The following is a 6597-nucleotide window of genomic DNA, read 5'->3' on the forward strand; positions in this document are numbered from 1 at the left end:
TGCCCTGGATTTGCCAATGGCGTTTGCATTTTCCAAGTGTGCGCCTGGATGGAGTGGCGAACCAAGCCTGCATTTCATTAGGGCCGAGGTTCGGGGCAGGCGAGGCCCCCTCCCCCACCCATACCCCGGGTCTTTGTGGGCTGCAGCCCCCTTGCGCTCCCCTCCCTGCACATACCCGCACCCGCGCGAGCCGCTGCGCGGCCCTCCCGCCAGAGCTCGCCCGGGTGCAGGGCCTGGGAACGCGTAGGTGGCGGCGGCGGCTCCCGGTTCCCGGCCGCGCAGCGGGGCTCCCCGGACAGACCCTGCCCGGCAGTGCCACTTCTCCGAGCTGCAGCTCGGGTGGGGGCGCAAGCCGGCTACTCCGAGGAGCCACCCGCCTCGGACGACCTACGCGCGTCCCGATCTTTGCCCCCTCCCGGCCCGCGCCTCGCTGCCCGGGTGCCCGCAGTCGCTGGGCAAGCAGCGGCCGGGAGCCATCTTTAGGGCGGGGGACGGATCCCAAGCCGAGGGGTGGGCGCAGCCCAGGCTTCTTCCAAGACCCTCGCCATTCGTAGAGGGCATCGGGGACACCCCTGGCTGGGCTTCAGGGTCTGGGGATAGAAACACCCTCCCCGCTTTGGTGGCCACAGAAACGTAAAAACCAGGCCGGGGCGCCCTGCGCGGAGCGGATAACGACGCGCAGCCCGCAGTCCTCCCGGGTCCCGCCGCCATCTTCCACTCCCTCCCCCCACGTATTTGTGTTTACTCGGCAAGATCCGTAGCCAAAAAGAGTGTGTTGACGCAGTGTGTGTGTGTGTGTGTGTGTGTGTGTGTGTGTGTGTGTTGTACTAGCTGGGTGGAAAATCGGCTGAAGGGGGGAACCTCCTTGCAACCCCAAACCTCGGTTCCCAGAGAACCCGCCCAAGCCAGCGCTTTTGTCCGCGGCCATCCTGGGCCGCCAGAAACGAGGCCTTTTGTATATTCCTAGGCCTCCAGCTCCGTGGACGCGGCCTGACTGACAAAATTATTTCGCTTTGTTTTAAAACCCAAGGACAGGCCAACCTTGGATTCAGCTCTCCCTGACTACGCCTTTGTCACTCGCGGGCTCGGTCCCCAGCGCCTCGGTCAATCCTGTCCTATTCAGGGCCGAACACGGCGCTCCCCGGAATCCTGGTGTGGCCGACCGCTTGGACGCGTTCTCCCCCACCCCCTTCCCCAGAAAAGAAACCCGCATCCTTTCCTAGGCGAGGACACCCGAGCCACCTCCACCCGTCGCCCCGAACGGCCCTTCGCGGTGGGGACCGAAATCCCCGCGCCTCCACCGGCCTCTCGGTGAAGGGAGCCCCGGGCATTCGCCGGCCTCGGCTGCCCGCTCGGGAAGCCGTGACGCTGTCTTTTAAGCGCCAGTTTCCAGGTTCCAGGTCCGACAACCAGGGAGCTCCTGGCCCGGGTGCCGCTAAAACCCGGAGAGGCCCCGCCCGGGAAAGCCAGGCTCGCCATCCCCTTGCTGGGACGGGCCCAGTCACGACTCAGCGCCGAGCCGAGGTTCGGCCAGCGCAGCCGAGATGCGTCCCGACCCGCCAGAAAGACCCAGGACGCGGCGCCAGAGCCACGAAAGCCGCAGGGACCAGGGGGCACGGCGGGCAGAGCCTGGACAGAAGCGCGAGGCCCGGCCCTGGCAGATCCCGGCGGCTCTCGGCTCCGCCTCCGGCCCTGGCCTCTTCCCCCGGCCGGGTCGGGTCTTCCACTCTACTGTTTGGCTCTAAGCGAGACACTCTCCGTGCGCAGGGGGCTGGCTGCGGCCATAAATCTCGGCGCAGGGCCCTCCTTCCCGCTGCACGCACGGGTACTCCCGGTCGTCGACCCCGCGTCCCTACCGCACCAGATGCCCCGCTCTCCAGGTCAGGGCCTGGGGGCCCCGAGACTGCGCAGGGAATCCAGCCAGAAGCTTCCCCTTTCACCAGAGAGAGGGAGCGGCCCTGTCCACTCCGTGCCACCATCTTCCATCCCCGCGGTCACCGGACCCTGAGGTGGCCTGGGCCTCACCGCATCGCTGCCTAGGGTAGGGGCGCCCGGACGGGGTGCTTACTCCTAGGAAGGCTAGGTGAGGCTGGGATGGGCGCGCGACTACCCACCTGAGCCCAACTCTGGCTCTACCTGTGCCATCGCGGGGCGACATCAGGGTCACAGTGGCTTCTCAGAACTCAGCCTGCCACCCCTCTCTGCAGACCGTGCTTTAATCCTGGGCCATTGTTCTGCCCTTGGAGCCCTCTGAGGGCGCACCATGCGGGGAGGGGGACTTTTTTTGTGTGCACGGAGGACCAAGCAGGGTGTCTGCAGGCGCCGTGCCTGTAGGTAGGGGCTCATCTGGCTCCCCACCCGGTACCAGCCCATCTTCTCCTCCTTGCCGGGGACACCTCCGGCTTTTCCCCGTCTGGCCCCAGTTCGGCACCCTGGTCGGCCACCCGCTTTGGCGCAAATAGGCAAACCACCGGGAGAGCAGGAATTGGTCCGGCGCTGGTAGCAGCCTGGTAGGCGCGGCAGTCTTTCTACCCCGGGTGGGGGGAGGGGCGTGGGGGGATACAGGGGTGCAGATCCACACAGGGTGTATTTGCAACAATAACGCTTAATGTCACCAACTTTGTCTCTTTACCAGAGGGGCGGGGAACAGGCCTTCGTGCTGGCGACCTGCATCAGGCGGTTTGCTCTATTGATGGGGACAGCCACCTCCGAACCACCACCTCTTGCTCGGGACTTCGGGTGGGGACAACCGCGCAAGGGGGAGGCATTCACCCCTTCTGGGTGCCTCCCGAGAGGCTCACTGTGCCAGTGACACGACGGCAAACTGGCACGTGGCAGATGCCGGAGGCGGAGGGTTTGGAAACCTTGCTGGGAAGCACTCACCCGGGGAGCTCCTTCCTAGAATTTCTAAAAGCACATGAGGAGGGACCGAGGCCCTCTGGCCGAGCCCAGGAGAATTTGAGCACTCGCCTCGGCGGCGGAAACGCCGCCTGGGAGTGGAGAGGCGGCTGAGCCACATTCCAGCCGCGCCTCCCCCCTGGGCCCCAGCCCCGCGGCGCCCCAGGAAGCGCCTCCGAAAACAAAGCTCTGCGGTTTCAGCCCAAGGTTAAAGTCCACCGTGAGCATTTTCTTCCCCCAGAATCCAAGAGCGATTGTGTTTCTCCAAATAAACCACCAATAAATCAGCACTGGGCCGCCTGCTGAGGAGCTCTGCTGACCTTGGGGAATGGATTTCCTGCTAGACCCGTCAAGAGGACAGGCGTGGGGAGAGGGACACCATGCCAGCCGTGCCGCCCCCAGGGAGAAGCGGAAGAGGCACTGGCCAAGGGCATTCGTGGGGGTTTAGGTGGTACTGGTGTGCCCGGAGGGGACGGGGCGGCAGTGCCGGCTTGTGGGGATGTTACCGTGGGAGGTGGTCGCTTTGGGGGACGCCGACTGCGTGTTCACTGAGCGCCCAGGGTCCCCGCCCTGTTCTAGGCGCTGGGAAAGAGACATGAGGGGCAGAAAAGGCCTCTTTGGGGGCCTTCTTTGTCCGGGTGTGCCTGGGTGTGTTCCCAGCCAGTCTGTGCGGTGTGACTAATGGGATTTATGTATGTCAGCACCAGGGTGACTAATGGAGGGCCCGGCAGCACGTGTGTTTGGGAAGGGGTGTGCCTGCCGGGGGGCGGGGGGGCGTCACTGTACCTGGGGGGGAGGAGGGGGCTCCCCGGTCCCCTCCTCGAGGTCCCCGTCTCCTGCCGCTGGTTCGCAGCTTTGTTCGGGCCTCTGAACCCCTGCGTGGCAGGCCTGTGCGCGCTGAGAGTTCTGCAGCAAATTCCTCCACCAGCCTGGCCCCCACAGGCGCCTCCATCCCTTCCCACCGGCCTGACCCACGTGGCCCCGGCAAATCCTTCCACAGCAGAACCCTCCGGCCTCCTCTCTTTCGGTCTGAAAATTCCTTCCGATGCAAACCCCTGCTTCGCGCAGGCTTGGACAGCCCTCTGACATGGGTATTGTCACGCCCATTTAACAGGCCAGAAACCAGAGGTTCAGGAAGAGAAGCAACAGGCCCACACAGCTAAGACGTGGCGGGCTTCCTCAGCTAAGCCAGGCAGGGCGCTGGGGACACGAATGTGGAGCCCCTGCAGCCCTGGGAGCCCCCAGCCTGCCGTCCCCTTTCCTGTCCTACCCCGTCCATCCTCTCTGCCTTCTCCTGGGGCCTCTCTCCTGCCCTCGCCTGGGGGGGAGGCAACAGAGGTCAGAGGTTAATGGGAGCCCATTTGGCCTGGGCCCAGTAAGGGCAGGGCGAGGTCAGGCTGACCCAGGGAGCCTGGCCCGCACTCCCAGCTGGGAGGGGGCTGCGGTTGGGAGTTCAGGGGGCCGGGGCTCCCAGTTCTGGGCTCAGCACGCACCCGGAGAATCCCATCTCCCCTCCCGCTCTGGGTCTCCCGGTTTCTGACACACACACCCCAGTCTCTGGGCATTCCTCTGGGTGTCTGCTCCTTGCATATGTGTTCTGTCCCACACATCTGTGCCCCTGTTAGAGACACACTCGTCAAAAGGGTCCGTGTGAGCCACAGAAGTGGGGGGACTTCCCAAAGTCACCGAGCCTGGGTGGCAACAAGCAAGCCAGCCAGGTTTGGGCCCAGCTCTGCACCTCCCGTGCTCCCCGCCAGTCCTCTGTGGCCTGTGCTGGCATCTCCAGCGAAGGGGCAGCAGGGCCTAACCCTTCTTCCGAGGTCTCCCAGGAGTCTCCCGTCCCCACAGTCTCCCAGGATCTCTCTCTCTCACACATACAGACAGACACACACACATGCACGCATGCACGCTCGTGCGAGCGCTAATCTCTTCACCCCCCTCCCTCCTTTTTTTTTTTTAATCCTTTGGCATTTTCTTTCAAACAGAAAATAAAAATATTTCCCATGGCTGCAGCTTTGAAAGCTTCCCTTGCCTTCCTGCCTCTCTCCTTCACCCCCACCCCCATGTCAGTCCATTTCCAGAGTCAGCAGAAAGTCAAAAACAAACCCAAAAAGATCAAACCCGACAGGCCCCCCTTCCCGCGCCCCTCCACTTTCTCTGCATGTCTCCGGCTGTCTCCACCCTGGAAAGGAGCGGGAGGTGGGCCCCCCACTATACACGCACACATGCACTCACATACTTTCTGTGCCCACAGGGAGTCTCTTAAGAACCTTCTAGAACCACCCTGCCAGAAAGTCCTGCTTACATGGTTCCTTCTGCTGGAAATACGTGGGTTCTTCCCCACCCTCCCCTGTCCAGCCCGGCTCACCTGGCCCAGCTCCCCTGGACCTTCCTCTGGGAGGCCATCTGTTGTGTGTTGCATACCCCCCAAAATTCAGATGTTCGAGTCCTGACCCCCAATACCTCAAAGTGTAATGCTATTTGGAAATAGGGTCGCTGCAACTGTAGTTGCGATGAGGTCATATTGGAATACGGTGGGCCCCAATCCAATATGACTTGTGTCCTTATAAAAACAGGAGACAGACAGAGGCAGAGGCCTGGAGCACATCCTCCCTCACAGCCCTCAGAAGAAACCAGCACTGCCCACACCTTGATCTTGGGTTTCCAGCCTTCAGAGCCGAGAGCGAACACATTTCTGTTGTTTAAGCCGCCCAGTCTGTGACCTTTTGTTGTACCCGCCTTAGCAAACTAACACACCATCCTAATTTTTTTTTTTTTTTTTTTTTTGGCCGAGCCACATGGCTTGTGGGATCTTGGTTCCCCAACCAGGGATCGAACACATGCCCTTGGCAGTGAAAGCACAGAGTCCTAGCCACTGGACCGCCAGGGAATTCCCATACCATCCCAGATTTAAGTGCCCACAAGAGTCAGGCAGGAAACGAAGATGAGCAGAAGTGGGACAGCATCCAGAGGGGATGACTGGACATATCCCAGACGGCAGTCCCCAGGGGGCTAGGTCTGCTGTTGTTCGTGGGCAGCTGGTGCATCAGTCAGAGCGCGCTAGGTTATGCTGCAGTGACAAAAATCCCCATCTCAGTGGCTTATCACAGCACATAAAATGTATTCTCCCTGACACATCGTCTGCTCTGAGCCTGGGCAACACTCCAGGGCAGCTGAACTCCATGTGGTGACTCAGCAGCCCAGGCCGCTTAAATTTCCTGAGTTGACCACCTCAGTGTGAGGCCATCACAGGGAAGAGAGGATCATTGCACAGAGGACTTTCACTGCCAGAGCATTTATCATTCCTTATATTTATCCACTTATGTTTAACAAATACTCACTGGTCAGGCTCTGTGCTAGGCCCTGACGATAAACTGGTAAACACAGTGGACCAGAGTCCTGTCTTCGTGGAGCTTACAGTCCAGTGAGAGGGACAGTTGATTAACAAAGAACTCTTAAGGGTGGTGAGCACTGCCAAGGAGAAGGCCCAGGAGCAGTGGGAAGAGCCAGACCATGCAGGGCCTCAACCTAAAGCAAGAAAGATATGTTTTCAGTGGGTCCCACAACTAGGAAGCCCAGAAGTATAACACCTTCAGGTATGGATGGATCAAGGACACACACTGCCCCCTCCCTCTCAATTATAATTCCGTCTCCATTGGACCCATTCTCTCCTACAAACATCCATTTTCTCTATGTGGT

The sequence above is a fragment of the Leucopleurus acutus genome, assembly GCF_964270905.1.
Source record: "Leucopleurus acutus genome assembly, chromosome: 16".
Taxonomy (NCBI): domain Eukaryota; kingdom Metazoa; phylum Chordata; class Mammalia; order Artiodactyla; family Delphinidae; genus Leucopleurus; species Leucopleurus acutus.